Source organism: Pan paniscus, chromosome 12 (assembly GCF_029289425.2).
Source record: "Pan paniscus chromosome 12, NHGRI_mPanPan1-v2.0_pri, whole genome shotgun sequence".
NCBI classification, from domain to species: domain Eukaryota; kingdom Metazoa; phylum Chordata; class Mammalia; order Primates; family Hominidae; genus Pan; species Pan paniscus.
In genome coordinates, this window is record NC_073261.2 from 51,975,540 (window position 1) to 51,996,499 (window position 20,960).

At 45.6% G+C, this 20,960-nt stretch overlaps 1 long non-coding RNA gene across 2 annotated transcripts; it reads left to right on the top strand.

Moving 5' to 3' along the window:
- The first annotated feature begins 75 nt into the window (after positions 1-75).
- On the top strand, positions 76-19,151 carry LOC129397150 (uncharacterized). Of its 2 annotated transcripts, XR_010109253.1 has the most exons (5): positions 76-281; positions 975-1,063; positions 6,538-6,724; positions 7,225-7,331; positions 7,453-19,151. It is a non-coding gene; the product is annotated as an uncharacterized LOC129397150 (long non-coding RNA). The 2 variants fall into 2 exon arrangements; XR_008624334.1 differs by lacking the exon at positions 6,538-6,724.
- Positions 19,152-20,960: the final 1,809 nt, after the last annotated feature.

The following is a 20,960-nucleotide window of genomic DNA, read 5'->3' on the forward strand; positions in this document are numbered from 1 at the left end:
TCTTAGGCTCCACACCTGCCTCATTGCTAGTCTCCACTCTGCCCAGATTTATCCTGCACCCACTTCCTCCTACAGCATTTCCCCAGCAGGCCCAGGAAGTTTCTGCTATGTTGCTGTGGGCTGCACTCAGCATCCTGGTCTGGGGCGCTGGCTCTGTCTTCCTTATTCTGGTCTTCTTCAACTACATGTGCAGCTCTGGCAGAAGTCTTATCCCTGGGACCTCCAGTGCTGCTCCACAGATCTGACTGGGAAAATAGCCATAGTGACTGGGGCCAACAGTGGTGAGTGCTCCTCCCACCCTGAATCCTCACTATGGGCCTCAGCCTCCAACAACTCTCACAGGGAAGGCAGGGAGGAGCATCCACCATCAACACCCTTGTCCCTCCCCTAGAGTGTCCCTTGTTCACTGTAGTCACCACCCAGCCGAAGTTGTCCTCCCACAGGCATCGGGAAGGTTATATCCCAGGACCTAGCTCGGTGTGGGGCCCAAGTGATCCTTACTTGTCAGAGCAGGGAATGTGGACAGCAAGCCCTGGCTGAGATCCAAGCAGCCTCAAACAGCAACCGCCTCCTGCTTGGCGAGGTGGACCTTAGCTCCATGACCTCTATTCGGAGCTTTGCCCGGAGGCTTCTACAGGGGAATCCTGAGATACATCTGCTGGTAAACAATGCTGGAGTCAGTGGTATGTGCCTGGCTTGCTTCTCCAAACACGTTTCTGCAGCCTCCTTTCTAGCTCAGGAACTCTAAAACAGGTATCCTCAAAGCCTAGTCTATGCAATCTTGCCAAAACACTAATCCATACCCTCCCCTAAAAAGCTGACATTGAGTTATAGCCTTAAACTTCATTGCCCCCATCTTCACATGTATGTGCCCCTGTGGCATTTCTGCTGAAGGTAATATGTCCCTCCCAGACCTTGTCTCCCTCAAGGTGGTCCCTTTATCACTCAATGCCAGTGTTTTCATTTCCTCCCAGGATTCCCAAGACACCTACCCCAGGGGGCCTGGATCTCACCTTTGTCACTAACTATGTTGGGCCCTTTCTGCTCACAAATCTACTCCAAGGTAAGGAAGGATGGGCACCTTCTGTGCTGCCCTCTTCCCTATACCCCTGGCATTCTAGTAACTGTCTCCCAGGACCACCTCTTGCCTCTTGGCACCCAGCTGTTTGCTGAGTGGTGACCCAACACACTTTTTGTGTCGCACATCAGGGAAGCCCAGCTGGCACAAGTCAGTATTAGAAGGCTGGTAGAAGAATCATTCAGCCCAAAATATAATCAGCAAGGGGATATGAGATCCCAGACCTCCTTCTCCCATCCCCTAGTTCTAGCCAGACCAGTAGAGTCAGTTTTTGCAATGAAGTCTTCTTGAGGGGGACACTGGGCACCAGAAACAGAGAAAGCAAGAAGACTCAGTTTCTGTTCTCAGGGTCGGCCAGAGGTGTAGGCCATACAGATGATACAGTTGATACATTACTGCCTTGGGCCTAAGTCCTTTGAAGAGGCCCTTTCTGATTGAGAAAGTTTGGCTCCTCCAGGGAAAGGTTCGGGGAGTGGGTGGCAGGAACATTCTCCCTGACATTTTCTCCTAGATTGTATAATAGCCCCTTTATTATTATTATTATTTTTAATTACTCATCCCCTTGCAATGTGATAGCCTCCTTAAAAGAAAAGCAATTTTTCTTTTGGTCAGGTAATATAAATCCAAAGTACAAAATTGAAAGTGTACAAAAGGATACAGAGGGTTTTTTTTTTTTTTAACTATTTTTCTCTTCTGGTACATAAGCCACCTGTTCCCCTCCTGAGAGGCAACTACTGTTGCCGGAGTCTCACGTATCCTTTAGCAGTCAACTAAATTAATCCCAATTGGAAAGTGAACAAAGGCAAAACTCTATGCACCTGCAAGTATGATTGTTTTTGTCCCTTTCCACAAATTGTAACATGTCACGACACTATCTGCATCTTGCTTAGTGACAGTTTCTTAAACTTCTTTCCTGTCTCATCTTCTCTAATCTATTCTCCCCACTGCCACATCTAGTAATCACCTTTCATCATGACACTTTCTTGCTTAAAATCCTTTGAAGGTAACCTCTCCTTTGTAGGATGAACTCTAAGCCCCTTCTCTACACTTAGAAGGCTGTGTGCTAGGCTGGGTGCAGTAGCTCATGCCTGTAATCCCAGCACTTTGAGAGGCTGAGGTGGGCAAATCACCTGAGGTTGGGAGTTTGAGACCGGCCTGATCAACATGGAGAAACCCCGTCTCTACTAAAAATACAAAATTAGCTGGGCGTGGTGGTGCATGCCTGTAATCCTAGCTACTCGGGAGGCTGAGGCAGGAGAATTGCTTGAACCCGAGAGGTGGAGGTTTCAGTGAGCCAAGACCGCGCCATTGCACTCCAGCCTGGGCAACAAGAGTGAAACTGTGTCTCAAAAAAAAACAAAACAAAACCCTCTGCTGACTAAGAGCCTTGCCTTTTGCCCTTCCTTAACCCACCTCCTAGTCTCCAGCCAGACAATCTGCAGCTCTTGGACCACGGTCTGTTTTTTTTCACCCTCTGGCTGTGTTTTTGCACATACGGTTCCTTCTATCTGGAATATCCTTTCTCATCATGTTGGCCTGGCTAATTTTAGTTCACCTGCCAAGACGCAGCACAGATATCACCTCTGCTGTGGATCTTTGCCCAACCTTCACCTCCCCCAGTCACCCCTATTTATGGGGCTCCATTAGCCCCCTTGTACACATCTCTGTGACTGCACTGATGTTGCTCTGTGAGGATCAGTCTCTCCAACTGAGCAGAGAACACTTTTGGTCTCTATGTCACTGTCTGCAAATTTAAAGTCCATTGTCTTCTTTAAGAATAATTTTCTTTCCAGCAAATTTTGGCTAAATACCACCTGCTCAGTTTCTCATTTGTAATTTGTAATTTTTAAATTTTATTTTGTATTAATTTTTTTTTTCTGGGGAGAGAAGGAGCAGTGCTGGAAGCAGCCCATGCAGCAGGCTGGCCTCCCACTGAGTGATTCTTTTTTTTTTTTTTTTTCTTTTTTATTGATCATTCTTGGGTGTTTCTCGCAGAGGGGGATTTGGCAGGGTCACAGGACAATAGTGGAGGGAAGGTCAGCAGATAAACAAGTGAACAAAGTTCTCTGGTTTTCCTAGGCAGAGGACCCTGCGGCCTTCTGCAGTGTTTGTGTCCCTGGGTACTTGAGATTAAGGAGTGGTGATGACTCTTAACGAACATGCTGCCTTCAAGCATCTGTTTAACAAAGCACATCTTGCACCGCCCTTAATCCATTTAACCCTGAGTGGATACAGCACATGTTTCAGAGAGCACAGGGTTGGGGATAAGGTCACAGATCAACAGGATCCCAAGGCAGAAGAATTTTTCTTAGTACAGAACAAAATGAAAAGTCTCCCATGTCTACCTCTTTCTACACAGACACAGCAACCATCCGATTTCTCAATCTTTTCCCCACCTTTCCCCCCTTTCTATTCCACAAAACCGCCATTGTCTTCATGGCCCGTTCTCAATGAGCTGTTGAGTACACCTCCCAGATGGGGTGGTGGCCGGGCAGAGGAGCTCCTCACTTCCCAGTAGGGGCGGCCGGGCAGAAGCACCCCTCACCTCCCGGACGGGGCGGCTGGCCGGGCGGGGGGCTGACCCCCCCACCTCCCTCCCGGAGGGGGCGGCTGGCCGGGCAGAGGGGCTCCTCACTTCCCGGTAGGGGCGGCCAGGCAGAGGTGCCCCTCACCTCCCGGACAGGGCGGCTGGCCGGGCGGGGGGCTGATCCCCCCACCTCCCTCCCGGACGGGGCGGCTGGCCGGGCGGGGGGCTGACCCCCCCACCTCCCTCCCGGACGGGGCGGCTGGCCGGGCGGGGGGCTGACCCCCCACCTCCCTCCCGGATGGGGCGGCTGGCCGGACGGGGGGCTGACCCCCCCACCTCCCTCCCGGACGGGGCGGCTGGCCGGGCAGAGGGGCTCCTCACTTCCCAGAAGGGGCGGCCGGGCAAAGGCGCCCCTCACCTCCCGGATGGGGCGGCTGGCCAGGCGGGGGGCTAACCCCCCCCACCTCCCTCCCGGACGGGGCGGCTGGCCGGGCCGGGGGCTGACCCCCCCACCTCCCTCCCAGACAGAGCGGCTGGCCGGGCAGAGGGGCTCCTCACTTCCCAGTAGGGGCGGCCAGGCAGAGGCGCCCCCCCCACCTCCTGGACAGGGCGGCTGGCTGGGCAGGGGGCTGATCCCCCCACCTCCCTCCCGGACGGGGCGGCTGGCCAGGCGGGGGACTGATCCCCCCACCTCCCTCCCGGATGGGGCGGCTGGCCGGGCGGGGGGCTGACCTCCCCACCTCCCTCCCAGATGGGGCGGCTGGCCAGGAGGGGGGCTGACCCCCCCCACCTCCCTCCCGGACGGGGCGGCTGGCCAGGCAGAGGGGCTCCTCACTTCCCAGTAGGGGCAGCCGGGCAGAGGCACCCCTCGCCTCCCGGACGGGGCGGCTGGCCAGGCGGGGGGCTGACCCCCCCACCTCCCTCCCAGACGAGGCGGCTGGCCGGGCAGAGGGGCTCCTCACTTCCCGGTAGGGGCGGCCGGGCAGAGGTGCCCCTCACCTCCCGGACGGGGCGGCTGGCCGGGCGGGGGGCTGACCCCCCCACCTCCCTCCCAGACGAGGAGGGAGGACGCTCCTCACTTCTCAGACGGGGTGGCTGCCGGGCGGAGGGGCTCCTCACTTCCCCACTGAGTGATTCTTAATTTCAAAATAGTTTTAGCATTTTAAAAACAATACTGTAATCTCATATGTGACAACAACCATTTTTTATACTTTACATAATCCAGACTTTTTTTTTTTTTTTGGAGACGGAGTTTCGCTCTTGTTTACCAGGTTGGAGTGCAGTGGCGCGATCTCGGCTCACTGCAACCTCCGCCTCTTGGGTTCAAGCGATTCTCCTGCTTCACCCTCCCGAGTAGCTGGGATTACAGGTGCCCAACACCATGCCTGGCTAATTTTTTGTATTTTTGCTAGATACGGGGTTTTGCCATGTTGGGCAGGCTGGTCTCAAACTCCTGACCTCAGGCCTCCCACCTTGGCCTCAAACTCTCGCCTTGGCCTCCCAAAGTGCTGGGATTACAGGCATCAGCCACCACACCCAGCCAATCCAGACTTTTTTGTATACTTATTGATATGGTTTGGCTCTGTGTCCCCACCCAAATCTCATCTCCAGCTGTAATCCCCATATGTAGAGGGAGGGACCTGGTGGGAAGTGATTGGGTCATGGGGGCAGTTCCCCCGTGCTGTTCTTGTGATATTGAGAGAGATCTCACAAGATTTGATGGTTTTAAAAGTGGCAGTTTTGACCGGGTGCGGTGGCTCACGCCTGTAATCCCAGCACTTTGGGAGGCCGAGGTGGGTGGATCACGAGGTCAGGAGATGGAGACCATCCTGGCTAACACGGTGAAACCCCGTTTCTACTAAAAATACAAAAAAAAATTAGCCAGGCGTGGTGGCGGGCGCTTGTAGTCCCAGCTACTCGGGAGGCTGAGGCAGGAGAATGGCGTGAACCCAGGAGGCGGAGCTTGCAGTGAGCCGAGATCGCGCCACTGCACTCCAGCCTGGGCGACAGAGCAAGACTCCGTCTCAAAATAAATAAATAAATAAATAAATAAATAAATAAAAAGTGGCAGTTTTCCCCTGCCTGCTCTCTGTCTCTTCTGCCACCATGTAAGACATGCCTTGCTTCCCCTTTGTCTTCCACCATGATTATAAGTTTCCCGAGGTCTCCCCAGCCATGCAGAGTTGTGAGTCAATTAAACGACTTTTGTTTATAAATTACCCAGTCTCAGGTAGCATCTTATAGTGGTGTGAGAACAGACTAAAACACTTATGTACTATTTTCAACATTTTTTTTAAGATTTAACTTTAGGATTTTAATTTTGTTTTTGTTTGAAACATAGTTGTTGTTTTTTTAATATTAAGCTTGTTAATAGTTTTCCAGTGATGACCTTCCCTAGCTTTGTTTCTTTAAAAACATTTTCTCAAGTATCTCTGCACACATATTTCTTTTCCCCCAAACCTAGCACCGTTATGTCCTTAGCACCTAGCTTAGTGTCTGCCATATTCCAGGTGCCTAATGAACATTTGTGGGATGGATAAATGAAGGAATGAATGTATGAATACATGAAAGCAACTTTCACAGTGTTTCCAGCTTCTCCTTCCCCTTCTTAGCCATCAGTGAAATAAAACATATAAATGAGGATCAATTAAGGTAGCTCCAGCTAGCAAGTAGAAGAAAAGAAAGGCAAAACTGCAAACACTAATATGAAAGAAGAAGAAGATCATTAGGAAGGCAGCTAATAATGAAAATGAGGTCCCAGCTAACATTAAGCTCTCCTATGCCTAGCCCAGGTTTCTGGATAGGGACCCCACTGCCCCTTCTTAGAGAGCCCTGCTCTCCTATCTTCTGGAGAAGCAGGTTGGGGAGTGAGCATGGGAGTTTACTCTAGAACTTGGATTGAAGCAGTGTGGTCCCTCCCATCTCTACCCAGGGGCCCTACGACAGGCAGGGTCAGCCCCAGTGGTGAATCTGTCTTCCGTTCGGCATGCACATGGGTACATTGATGAGGGGCACCTGACAGGCTGGAGGCCCTTTGACCTTTAACCAAAACTATGACTGCAGCAAACTGCTATTGACTTCATTCACTGGAGAGCTTGCCCAGAGACTTCAAGGAAGAGGTAACTGCCTCTGACACCCCTTACTCCACTCCCAGCACCACCTCCCAACCTTTCGCATCTCCTGCCAACATGTCCTGGCCATAAAGTACTCCCAATGTGCCCCAAACCAGCATTTTATTCCACTCCAACTATCATCTGTGTACCCTCTATTTCTCTAAACCCTGTATTCACATCATTTCAACCTTTTCCCACTCTTTTCATCTCCCACAATATTTCTTTCCTGCTGGTGTTTTCCAATACCAGCATCGTCCACCATGTTCCTCCTACAGTTCACCCAACACTTCCAATACCCATCCTTCCTTACTGGCTTGGGTACCATTAAGGTAAGCTACAGAGCACCAGTGTCCCCTGCACCACCCTCAAGTCACTGGTCAACACTACCCAACAGACTTGGTAGGACCCTTCCCTTATTTGCACGCTGCTGAACTACACTTAACCCCTTTTATCGGTCATCCTCCTCTGTCTTCACTTTGCGCTCTCCTTGTGTCTCACCTTCTTAGGAATGACTGTGAATGCTGTGGAGCCCGGTGTTGTATACATGGGGATTATGAGGCATTTCTCTTAGCCATAATGCTTCCTCTTCTAGCTTGTCAGCTTCTTCATGAAGGTAGGTGGGGGAAAGAACTGGTTTGGCCTAGAGGAATGGGGCAGGGCTCAACTTCTCAGTGTGTCCCAGCAGGCCAAAGTTTGCCTGGCATGACTTCTTTTTCGCTTGTCCCTCCCAACAGGATCTCAAACAAGGTGTACTCCCAGTTCTCTACTTGAGCTTGGCAGAGGAGCCGGGTGGTATTTCTGGAAAATATTTCAGCAGTTCCTGTGTGATAACTCTTCCCGTTAAAGCCTCTCGGGATCCTCATGTTGCCCAGAGCCTCTGGAATGCCTCAGTCCGACTGACAAGCCTAGTCAAGATGGACTGACCCTCTGTGACCTCTGCCCTAACTTGCCACCCTGCCTCTAACTTCCAGCACTTACTCTGATTATGCCCTCTGTTTGCTGGCTTCTAGGACCAATTACTGTCCAGTATAATGACCACTTCCTCTGCCTGTTGGCTTAGTGATGACTTGAGAGTCAAGAATAGTCAGGGGCCAGCTGCGATGGCTCACACCTGTAATCCCAATGCTTTGGGAGGCTGAGGTAGGCAGATTGCTTGAGCTCAGGAGTTCATGACCAGCCTAGAGCAACATGGAAAAACCCCATCTCTACAAAAAAATACAAAAATTAGCTGAGCAGGGTGGTGTGTTCCTGTGGTCCCAGTTATTTGGGAGTGTAAGGTGGGAGGATTGCATTGAGACCGGGAGGTCGAGGCTGCAGTGAGCCAAGATGGCACCACTGCACTCCAGTCTGGGTGACAGAGCAAGACCCTGTCTCAAAAAGAAAAAAAAAAAAGAATAATTCACACAGTTTAATCTTCCACTTTATTGCCAGTTAGCCGGTGGAAGTATTCATCTTTTGGGAACTAGGATCTCCCAACCTACCGGGTGCTGTGGTGGGTTGTGGTGACTTGAAGTAAGACTCCTTCCGGGGAGCGTTAGGGATACCAGTAAGAAGGGAAACTTTCATTTGTACCTCTTGATTCCCAGACCTGTGCTTCTTGCCTATGGGGAAGATAGCCCCACACAGTGACCTCTGGATTAAGGCATTTACCACATCCTGTAGCACAGCACCCCAACCTCACAGGGAGTTGTCTCCCAACTAGTATTGTACTGAGCCTGCTCTGGGTGATGAGTCATAAAATCCAGTTAATTTAGGGAGTATGAGTCCATTGCTCCTTTTCTGGGATCTTTGTTCATGTATATAAATTTTAGAATCAGCTCTTTGAATTTCACACACACACACACACACACACACACACACACACACACACACACACACCCTGTTGGGGATTGCATTGAATCTATAGATATACTTGGGAGGATTGACATTTTTATGAGATTGAGTCTTCCTAACCATGGACAAGGTTGACTCTTATATCTATTTAAATCTTCTAAATACCTGTACAAAACTTTAAATAATTTTATCCACAAAGATCTTGTACAGAAGTTTTGCTGCATTTATATTCAGGCACTTTCATTTTTATGCTATTATAAATGATATTTTAAAATGTGTATATCTGTTGACAGCTGTGTGAAACCTCAGTTCTTAGTTTGAAAGAATTTAAACAAGGGACACACAGCAAAAGAAGTGCAGCATAGAGTAATTTATTGCACAAGAAAAAGAATATTTTGAAAGGTAGGTGCAGAACAGACAGTACACCGAGAGTGAGAGAATTCAGGGCAGGCTGCTCATAAGGATGAGACAGCAAAGACTGGCACTAGGGAGACTCTTATGGAAGTCTGACATGATTATTCATGAGGTGGGAAGAGGTGTTACTAGTAAGCATGTTCTGGGTGGTCCTCTGGGTGTGGATGTGCAGTAGCTGTATATGCTTGTTCATATGTCACATGTCTCATTAGCATCTTCAATATCCAGGGGTGTACTTTTTACTAATAAAATGAGCAAAGGGTCAGTTTGAGGACAGGTAAATCAAACTGCACATGCTGTCTGCAGGGGAAATTCCCTACTGAAGATAGCTTTGCTTGAATGAGCTCAGTTACAATGCCTATGCTGAGGTTTATTGTGTTGATTGTACAGTCACCACTGTTGCTGCCTTGACTACTTGGTCACTTCCTTGACTACCTCTCCTGCCTCATATTGACCTTATATCAAACAACTTTATTAAGTTATCTAGTTCTAATAAGTCATCCATAGATTCTCTTGGTTTTTCTACATGGAAAATCACATCATCCAGGAATAATCACAGTTTTATTTCTTCCGTTGTAACTATTCCAACTTATATTTCTTTTTCTAGAAAACTTTAATAGATTTTCTAGTATTGAAACAACCTTACATTTCTGGAATAAACCCAACTTTGTAATAGTGTTACCTTTTTTATGCATTGCTAAACAGCCTGCTCATTTTTTTAAAAACTTTTTACTATGTTCATAAAGGAGATTGGCCCAAATAAATAAAAAGAAAAAAGAAAAAATAGTAAAGGAGATTGGCCTGTATTTTTCCTTATTTATGTGGAAACTGCCTAGTTTTGTTGTTATGAGTGCATTTTTTTTTTTTTTTTTTTTTGAGACAGAGTCTCTCTCTGTCGCCCAGGGTGGAGTGCAGTGGTGCGATCTAGGCTCACTGCAATCTCCACCTCCCGGGCTCAAGCAATTCTCCTGCCTCAGCCTCCCGAGTAGCTGGGATTACAGGCATGAGCCACCACGCCTGGCCTAGAATTTTTAATCTACATATTTAACTTAATGTCTTTAATCAATATCTTCATTCTTCTTTAAAACAATTCATAGATTTTAGAGTTCTTTAACATTAATAATTCTCTTTGAATTTATACATTTTTGTAACCCTATATTTTAATTCTACTATTTTATTAATCTCACAAATCAGATATTATTATTATTATTTTTTTTTTTTTTTTTGAGACTGAGTTTCGCTCTTGTTGCCCAGGCTGGAGTGCAATGGCGCAATCTCGGCTCACTGCAACCTCCGCCTCCCAGGTTCACGCAATTCTCCTGCCTCAGTAATCCTGAGTAGCTGGGATTACAGGCATGCACCACCACGCCTGGCTAATTTTTTTTTTTTTTTTTTTGTATTTTTAGTAGAGACAGGGTATCTCCATGCTGAGGCTGGTCTCGAACTCCTGACCTCAGGTGATCCGCCCACCTCGGCCTCCCAAAGTGCTGGGATTACAGGTGTGAGCCACCATGCCCGGCCACAAATCAGATATTATTTTAAATAGGTGATGCTTGTATAGGTTTGCTCATATGTGCTTGCTCTTCTTTCTTGTATCTCAGATCTTCCATCTTGGGTTATTTTCCTTCTACCTGAGGTACATCTTTAGAAGTTACTTTAGGCCAGGCTTAGTGGCTCATGCCTGTAATCCCACCACTTTGGGAGACTGAAGCGGGTGGATTGCTTGAGGACAGGAGTTTGAGACCAGCCTGGGCAACATGGTGAAACCCCGTCTCTACAAAAATGCAAAAATTAGCCAAGTGTGGTGGCACGTTCCTGTAGTCCCAGCTATTCAGGAGGCTGAGGTGGGAGAATCACCTGAGCCCAGGAGGTCAAGTCTGCAGTGAGCTGTGATCACGTCATTGCACTCCAGCTTAGGTGACAGAGTGAGACCCTCTCTTTCCCTCTCAAAAGAAAGTTACTTTAGTGAGGATTTGTGGTAGACAGAATTCTAAGATGGCCTCCAAAGTTCTCATCTTTTGTTTATGTACCCTATAAAATCCCCCCTTCCCCTTAAATCTGAGCAGAACTCATGAATATGATGGGATTTCTCTCCTGTGATTACGTTATTTACCTGACATAAGGGATTTTTCTGATGTAGTTAAAGTCTCTAATCAGTTAATCAAATTGGTGATTATTTTGGGTGGACCTGACTTAATGAAGTGAGCCCTTTAAAAGGCTTCAAGCCTTTACAGAAGTTAGAAAGATTCTCTCCTTTACCTTAAAGAAGCAAATTGCTACACTGTGGAGAGGGCCACATGGCAGGGATGGCAGATGGCCTCTGGGAGCCAGGCCTCAGTTCTATAGTCACAAGAAATTGAATTCTGCCAATAACCAGTGAGCTTGAAAGAGGACCCTGAACTTCAATGAGCTTTCAACCCTGGATGACTTCTTGATTTCAGCCTGGTGACCTCCTGAGTGGAGGACCCAGCAAACATGTACCCAGACTCCCGACCCACAGAAACTGTGAGATAATAAATGTGTTTTTTTAAAAAATAAACATATTTATTATATTTTTTAGAGACAGACTCTCTCTCTGTCACCCAAGCTGGAATGCAGTGGCACTATCACAGCTCACAGCAACCTCACACTCCTGGGCTCAAGCAATCCTTCTGCCTCCCTGCCTCCCAAGTAACTGGGACTACAGGAGCATGCCACCACTCTGGCTAATTATTATTTTTTATTTTTTATTTTTTCAGAGGTAATCGAGTTAGAATTAAAATTTTTTTTCTTTTATAGAGATGGGGATTCTTGTTATGTTGCCCAGGCTGGTCTCAAATTGCTGGCCTCAAAGGATCCTCTTGCCTTGGCCTCCAAAGTGGTGGGATCACAGGCATGAGCCATCATGCCTGGCCTATGTTGCTTCACCCACTGAATTTATAGTAATTTGTTATGTAGCAATAGAAAACTAATATAAGATCTAATATAATAAACTTCCTCAGTTTTATTTGTTGGAGGATGTATTTATTTCACCTTAATGTTGGGGTATCAGTTTGCTACTGGCTAAGGAATTATAGGTTGACAGTTTTTTTTTTTTTTTTTTTTTTTGTTTGTTTGTTTTGAGACGGAGTCTCGCTCTGTCGCCCAGGCTGAAGGGCAGTGGCGCGATCTCGGCTCACTGCAAGCTCCGCCTCCCGGGTTCACGCCATTCTCCTGCCTCAGCCTCCCGAGTAGCTGGGATTATAGGCGCCCGCCATCACGCCTGGCTAATTTTTTGTATTTGTTTTGTTTTGTTTTGTTTTTAGTAGACACGGGGTTTCACCGTGTTAGCCAGGATGGTCTCCATCTCCTGACCTCGTGATCCGCCTACCTCGGCCTCCCAAAGTGCTAGGATTACAGGCGTGAGCCACTGCGCCCGGCCGACAGTTTTTGTGTGTGTTTTTTTAATCCTGTTAAATATAGTATTTCTTTTTCTTTTCTTTTCTTTTCTTTTTTTTCGAGACGGGAGTTTCGCTCTTGTTGCCCAGGCTGGAGTGCAATGGCGCGATCTCGGCTCACCGAAACCTCCGCCTCCCGGGTTCAAGTGATTCTTCTGCCTCCCGAGTAGCTGGGATTACAGGCATGCGCCGCCACGCCCGGCTAATTTTGTATTTTTAGTAGAGATGGGGTTTCTCCATGTTGGTCAGTCTGGTCTCGAACTCAGGTGATCCACCCGCCTCGGCCTCCCAAAGTCCTGGGATTACAGGCGTGAGCCAGTCCACCCGGCTTGTTTTTTAAGATGGAGTCTTGCTCTTGTTGCCCAGGCTGGAGTGCAATGGCACGATTTCGGCTCACTGCAACCTCTGCCTCCTGGGTTCAAGCGATTCTCCTGCCTCAGCCTTCCGAGTAGCTGGGATTACAGGGGCCTGCCACCACACCCTGCTAATTTTTGTATTTTTAGTAGAGACGGGGTTTCACCATGTTGGCCAGGTTGGTCTCAAACTCCTGACCTCAGGTGATCCACCGGCCTCGGCCTCCCAAAATGCTGGGATTACAGGCGTGAGCCACCACCCCCGTACAAATACAGTATTTCTATGTCTTCTGGCTTTCATTGTTATTGAGAAATTGATGTTAATCTAACAGTTATTTTGCAGGGATTTTACCTTTTCTCTTTTGCTCCTTTTAAGATTTTATCTTTGTCATTGCTTTTCTAGTTTCATTGTAATAAACTCACGAATTTATTACATGTGAATTTCTTTTTATTTATTTTGGTGGGAATTCCTTGGATTTCCTGAATTTGAGGATATGTATCTAACCTGTATTACTCTTTAAATACAATCTCTTCTTTATTACCTTCCTTTCTTTCCTTCCTTCCTCCCTTCCCTTTTTCCCTCCCTCCTTTCTTCCTTCCTTCGCACCCCCCACTTTCTCTCTCTCTCTCTCTCTCTCTTTTTTTTTTTTTTTTTTCTTGGAGACAGAGTCTCCCTCTGTCGCCCAGGCTGGAGTGTAGTGGCACAATCCTAGCTCACTGCAGCCTCAAACTCCTGGCTTCAAACAATCCTCCTGCCTTGGCCTCACAAAGTGCTGGGATTACAGGAGTGAGCCACTGTGCCCAGACCTTTCTCTTCTCTCTTTATAGAATTGCAATTTAGATAAAAGCTAGGTCTTCCCACTTTATCTTTCATGTCTCTTAACTTCTCTTTCATATTTTCCTTGTCTATATATGTTAAAGCTACATTTAAGTTCATTTTTTAAAAGCTCTATTTGGGCCCCCAATTCGAACCTTGGCCAAATTTCTGCAATAAACACTTCTAGTTCAAAAAAAAAAAATCTATTTTCCAGCTTACTATTTTTTTTCTTCAACCATGGCCAATCTCTTGTTTATTCCATCTAGTAACCTTATGTTACCAATCATTATTTTTTAAAATTAATTAATTTTTTTTTGAGACAAAGTCTCACTCTTGTTGCCTAGGCTGGAGTACAATGGCACAATATCGACTCATTGCAACCTCTGCCTCCTGGGTTCAAGTGATTCTCCTGCCTCAGCCTCCTGAGTAGCTGGCATTACAGGTATCTGCCACCACGCCCGGCTAATTTTTGTATTTTTAGTAGAGACAGGGTTTCACCATGTTGGCCAGGTTAGTCTCAAACTTCTGACCTCAGATGATCCGCCTGCCTCACCCTCCCAAAGTGCTGGGATTACAGGTGTGAGCCACTGCGCCCAGCCCATTATTTTTTTATTACTAGATTTTATAATTGGTTATTTTCCAATCTATCTGGTCAATTTTGATACTCTTCTGTTCCTTTCTTATATTTTAAATCCTCCTATATGTTTTAAAAATATACTTAGCTTATTCATTTTATATACTGTAACTGAAAATTCCAGTATCTATAATCTTTGCAGGCTCGAACAGTTTATGGTGACTTGTTTCCTATGTTTTTAGTGACTGTAAACTCATCCTTCTTGGAACTATAGCTATAGAAATTATTTAAGGCTGTAATTAAAGTGCATTCCCTCATTACATTTCATTTGGCCGGGTTCCCAGGAGTACTAAACAACTTGGTACCACTTAAAATTAAATTTTTGTTTTGGGACTTAAAAAAAAAAAATATATATATATATATATATATATATTCTGGTCCTAAACTTCTATGAGTACAAGTTTATTATTTGAATAATCAGAGAAGATTTCTTTTCCTCACCACTAAGATAGGCTTTTACCCTTACTGTTTCCCTCTGGAAGGGACTCTTTTTTGTTGTTTTTCACTCTATGGAGGATGTTACTCTTTTTCCTGGCTTATGTGTGTGGCGGGGGATAGCTCTCCATTCCAACCATCCATGATTTCATTTTCTGTCCCTATCCCCACTTGGAGATAGTGTTTCGCTGTGTTGCCCAGGATGGTCTCAAACTCTGGGCTTAAATAATCCTCCCATCTTGGCCCCCCAAAGTGTTAGGATTACAGGTGTGCGCCACCATGCCCAACCTTCTATCTACTTCTTATGGACTTTTAAACCCAGGTTCCAGACCACCAGAGGTTGACTACTTAGCAAACACTGGCTCCAGTGATCACCTGTGTTTTGGGATTCATATTTTCCTATCATCTCTATACTCTGAAGAATTTTCTTACTTTCCTACCAGTCCAGTCAGGCAATATAAATAGTTGTGTGTGTGTGTGTGTGTGTGTGTGTGTGTTTGTGTGAGTGGGTGTGTGTGAATGTTTTGTTCTGCCAACCTGCAGCTGGAGTCACCCCAAGTTGATCCCAAAGCAAGGGAGTTCCCACAAGGGAGCGCCCCAAACCATCTCGAGATGGGGCTGGTTGGATTTCAAAGAAGGAAGCACTAAAAGCCTGGGGTATCAGTTCAAAGGATTTATTTGAAGAACTTACATATAGAGTGCTGCAGCATATTTTCAAGATGGACAGAGAGAAAAACAGGATGTCTTACCTAGGTATGTCCACAAGGAGGGGTCAGGGTATGGAGTTTAAATGGGGGTTTAAGAAATTTGGCTCAGGGCTGGGGCCATTTTATTTCAATATTTTGGGCAACCTAGATACCTTTAACAGTGCCTGGAAATGTTCAAGGCCCCAGTTTGGGTTCAAGCTTGCTGGGAAAAACCTGTAGCTGGCGGGGTCACAGAGTGACTCAGAAAGTTGAGGGGGTGGACTGGGAATCCCTATGGTGAAAGAGTGTGTGTGGTTGTTAAATATTATATCCAGCATTTTTAGTTGCAGTATATCAGAAGTTTCCGTAATATTTAGTCCACGGTAGCACCAGAAATGGAAGCACTTAATTTGTTCCTCTCTCCCTCCCTCCTTCCCTCCCTTTTTTCCTTCTTTTATTCTTTCCTTTCTTGCTTGCTTTTGCATTTGAATACCTAATTGTCCCAGCACCATTTTTTGAATGGTATATCTTTCCCTCACTGATCAATAATACAAATTTTGTCATATATTAAGTTTTTGGCCTGGTGTGGTGGCTTGCACCTGTAATTCCAGCGCTTGGGGAGGCCAAGGTACGGGAATCACTTTAGGCCAAGAGTTCAAGACCAACGTAGGCAACATGGCAAGACCCCGTATCTACAAAAATAAAAATAAAAAAATTAGCCAGGTGTGGTGATGACTGCCTGCAATCCTAGCTACTCAGGAGGCTGAGGCAGGAGGATTGCTTGAACTCAGGAGTTAGAGGTTACAGCTATGATCACACTACTATATTCCGGCCTGGGTCACAGAGTGAGAACCTGTCTCTAAAACAATAATAATAATTTAAAAAAACGAAGTTTTTGTAGGTATATGTTTTAGTTTGTTTTTAGATCTAGACTCTTTCTATCCCTACGTCAATACTACATTGCTTTACTTAATAAACTTTAAAATAAGCACACACACACACACACCCACACTCTTTTTTTTTTTGAGATGGAGTCTTGCTCTGTCGCCCAGGCTGGAGTGCAGTGGCACAATCTCGGCTCACTGCAAGCTCCACCTCCTGGGTTCACACCATTCTCCTGCCTCAGCCTCCTGAATAGCTGGGACTACAGGCGCGCGCCACCATGCCCGGCTAATTTTTGTATGTTTAGTAGAGACGGGGTTTCACCGTGTCAACTGTCTTCTTTTTTTCAGAAGTTTCCTGGCTAATTTTTTGCCCTTTGCTTTTCTCTACAAAATTACTAATTTGTTGTCAAGTTCCTAGAATATCCTGATAGAATATTGATTGGAGTTATCTCAAATACATATTATTAATACAGGGCAACTAACTTCTTTATGACTTTAAATTTTCCTATTCATAAGTGTGCTATATCTCTCATTCATTTAAGCTACCTTTTTTTTTTTTTTTCCAGATGGACTCTCGCTTCTTTGCCCAGGCTGGAGTATAGTGGCACGATCCCTGCACACTGTAACCTCTGTCTCCTGGTTCAAGCGATTCTCCTGCTTCAGCCTCTCGGGTGATTACAGGCGGGTGCCAGCACACCCAGCTAATTTTTGTATTTTTAGTAGAGATGGAGTTTTGCCATGTTGGCCAGGTTGGTCTCAAACTCCTAACCTCAAGTGATCCACCAGCCTTGGTCTTGCAAAGTGTTGGGATTACAGGCGTGAGCCACAGGCTATCTTTACTGTATGTTTCCAAATATAATTTTGTAATTTTGGGTTGTGCACATCTCTCATCTCTCAGTCTTTTTATTTTTTTGAGACGGAGTCTCTCTCTGTCACCCAAGCTGGAGTGCAGTGGTGCGATCTCGGCTCACTGCAGCCTCCACCTCCCGTGTTCAAGCAATTCTTCTGTCTCAGCCTCCCAAGTAGCTGGGATTACAGGCATCACACTCAGCTAATTTTTGTATTTTTAGTAGAGACGGGGTTTCACCATTTTGGCCAGGCTGGTCTCGAACCCCTGACCTCAAGTGATCTGCCTGCCTCAGCCTCCCAAAGTGTTAGGATTACAGGCGTGAGCTACCCTGCCTGACCACCCCCCCTTTTTTTTTTAAGACGGAGTCTCGTTCTGTCACTCAGGCTGGAGGGCAGTGGCACAATCTCGGCTCACTGCAACCTCTGCCTCCCGGGTTCAAGCAATTCCCCTGCCTCGGCATCCTGAGTAGCTGGGATTACAGGCGCGTGCCACCATGCCTGGCTAATTTTTGTATTTTTAGTAGAGATGGGGTTTTACCATGTTGGTCAGGCTGGTCTCAAACTCCTGACCTCGTGATCCGCCTGCCTCGGACTCCCAAAGTGCTGGGATTACAGGTATGAGCCACTGAGCCTGGCCGGGTTGTGCACATATTTTGTTGTTTATTACTAGGTGCATCAGTTTCATTTCAAAAATTATATAATTTAACTTTTCATTGTTGGTTAGAGAAATGCAATTGAGTTTTGCATGTTGATTTTATATCTAGCCACGTTGCTAAATATTTTCTAATCAATCCTAATAATTTACAGATTATTTTGGCTTTTTTTTTTTTTTTTGAGATGGAGTTTTGCTTCTTCGCCCAGGCTGGAGTGCAATGGTGCAATCTCGGCTTACTGCAACCTCTGCCTCCCTCCCAGTTTCAAGCAATTCTCCTGCCTCAGCCTCCCAAGTAACTGGGATTACAGGTACGTGCTAGCATGCCCAGCTAATTTTTGTATTTTTAGTCGTGATGGGGTTTCACCATGTTGGCCAGACTGGTCTCGAACTGCTGACCTCAAGTGATCCACCCACCTTGGCCTCCCAAAGTGCTGGGATTACAGGTGTGAGCCACTGCACCCGGCCTATTTTGGCCTTTTCCATGTAAGTCATCATATCATCTGTGAAAAATGACAGTTTAATTTCCTTCTTTCTAATCTTTATGTCTTTCATATACGTTTTTCTTGCCTTGATGCACTAGTTCAAATACAATGTTGATCAGACTCAGAGATATTCGGCATCTTCGTATTCCTGGTTTTAGAGAATCTAATGAGATCTTACATTCTTTTCAAGGATCTGTATTTGTTTTAACAAAAAGCTTTCATCTGTAGATTATTTTCTTTATGATTTCTACAGTGATTCACTTCTTTTTACTTTTGAAAATTCTTTTACTTTTTAAAATTGCATGGTCCTTGGTCGCCATTGTACTTTTTATGGTCATTCTGGGTTATCCTACATTGTGGATTCTTCTTATCACACAGTTTTCAAGGAACCCCCAGGGGACCACCCTCATGCTGTTCCCTACCCCACCTCAGAAGGAAACGGGGTACAGTAGGTCAGGCTCTCCCTAAGCCACCTTGTCTCCTCATACTCTACCTGTATGTTATAACAAACCAGGCAATGAACACACATGTGGTCCTTTCCTGAAGGGCCAGACCCTCTCATAAAAGTGTAACAAAGCAGGGAGAAGAAGGAGTGAAGCACTATCTCTGTACTGACCAATATGGTAGCCCTTGGCCACATGTGGCCATTAATCACTTGAAATGTGGCTAATGTAACTGAGAAATGGAATTTTAATTTTTATTTATTTTTAATTAATTTTATGTTTAAAAATGTATACATTTAAATATTCAGTTCAGTTATTGGAAAATATGTTAAAATGTTTGAAATAAGTTGCATACCTGAATCTACTTTTCCAGGCTGAGCCTGGTGGCTCAGGCCTGTAATCTCAGCTTTGAGAGGCTGAGGCAAGAGGATCATTTGAGGCCAGGAATGCAAGGCCAGCCTGTCCAACATAGAAAGACCTTATCTCTGACATGAATGAATGAATGAATGAATGAATGAATAAATAAATAAATCTACTTTTTCAATTGTAAATTTTATGCAGTCTAAACCAGATCAAGGATGTCCTATGAAAACTTAGCATCTGAATAGAGATGTACTATAAATGTGCAAAATACAGATCGCATTCTAAAGACAGTGCAAAAAAAGAGAATGTAAAATGCCTCATTTTTGTATTGATTACATGTTGAAATGACAATATTTTGAATATTCTGGTTTAAATAAAGTATGTTGTTAAAATTAATTTCACCAGGCTGGGCAACATGGCAAAAACCCATTTCTACAAAAAATATAAAAATTAGCCAGGCATGGTGGCATATGCCTGCAGTCCCAGCTACTTAGGAAGCTGAGGTGGGAGGATCGTTTGAGCCTGGGAGGTGGAGGTTGCAGTGAGCTGAGATCATGCTGTTGTATCCCAGCCTGGGCAACAGAACAAGACCCTGTCTCAAAGAAAAAGAAATTAATTTCACCTTTTTTTTTTCTAACTTTTACAAACTGTCGCTACTAAAAAATTTAAAATTATATGTGTGGCTGGCTTATATAAAATTTTATCTTGGCTCGCACATGTAATCTCAGCACTTTGGAAAGCCAAGGCAGGAGGATCATCTGAGCCCAAGAGTTCAAGATCAGTCTGGACAACATAGTGAGACTCTGTCTTTCCAAAAAATTTTTAAAAATAGCCAGAAACGGTGGCCTTTGGTCTCTCAGCTATTCTGGAGGCTGATGTAGGAGGATCACTTGAGCCAGGGTGGTTGAGGCTGCAGTGAGCCATGATAGCGCCACTGCACTCTAGCTTGGGTAGCAGAGCAAGATCCTGTCTTTAAAAAATTAAGTTTTCTCCAGAAATTTTCTTTAAAATTTGTTAACCTATTTCCCAACTAAAAACAATTTTAAAATTTACATTTATGTCTATTGGGCAGTGCTGGTATAGCTAATCTAGATGCTTCTCTCTCCCACACATGTCCTCCCCCATGGCTTTGTCATCTTTGATTTGCTCTCTATTGATTCCCCTCTCCAAGCTTTTCAGTCTGAAAACCCACCTTCTCCTGGAAAACAGCATCCCTTTCCTCAGGGGGAGGATTCTCCCATAGATTCTTCCCTACATTCTATAATGCCTAGGATTTCACCCAGGTAAGCACAGATGTTCTTCTCTGTTCAGCATCACATGTTGGGGGGAAGGGCTCTAGTTATGTGAACAGGAGTTTGGGGGTCCTTGTTCAGGTTCCCCATTGGAGGAAGCCAAAGGCAGCCTGGATCTCTTACAACAGCACCTATGAAGAAAAACACAGGACAAAGACAATATTAATTTTCCTTGAAGACCACTCAGCCTAATCAAATGTAAAAAAAAATCAATATTTCTCCTATTAGCACGTCCTGTCCTTATGATTCAGTAGGATCCCTTTCATGATGCTGAGAAACATTTTGCTCTTTCCTGAATCACCACCCCCATCCCACCTGAGGCCTGGCAGCTTTATATAAAAAACTCAACACACAGTTTTTTTTGTTTTTTGACAGTCTCACTCTGTCACCCAGGTTGTTGGAGTGCAATGGCATGATCTCTACTCACTGTGCAACCTCCGCCTCCCGGGCTCAAGCGATTTGCCTGCCTTAGCCTCCCAAGTAGCTGGGATTACAGGTGTGCGCCACCATGCCTGCTAATTTTTTTTGTATTTTTAGTAGAGACAGGGTTTCACCATATTGGTCAGGCTGGTCTTGAACTCCTGGTGTCAAGTAAAAACTCAGCACACAGATTAAATGTTAAAGTCACTCAGAAGGAGATACATACAGTAGTTGCTGTGTGTCCTTCAGGGATTGGTTCCAGGACA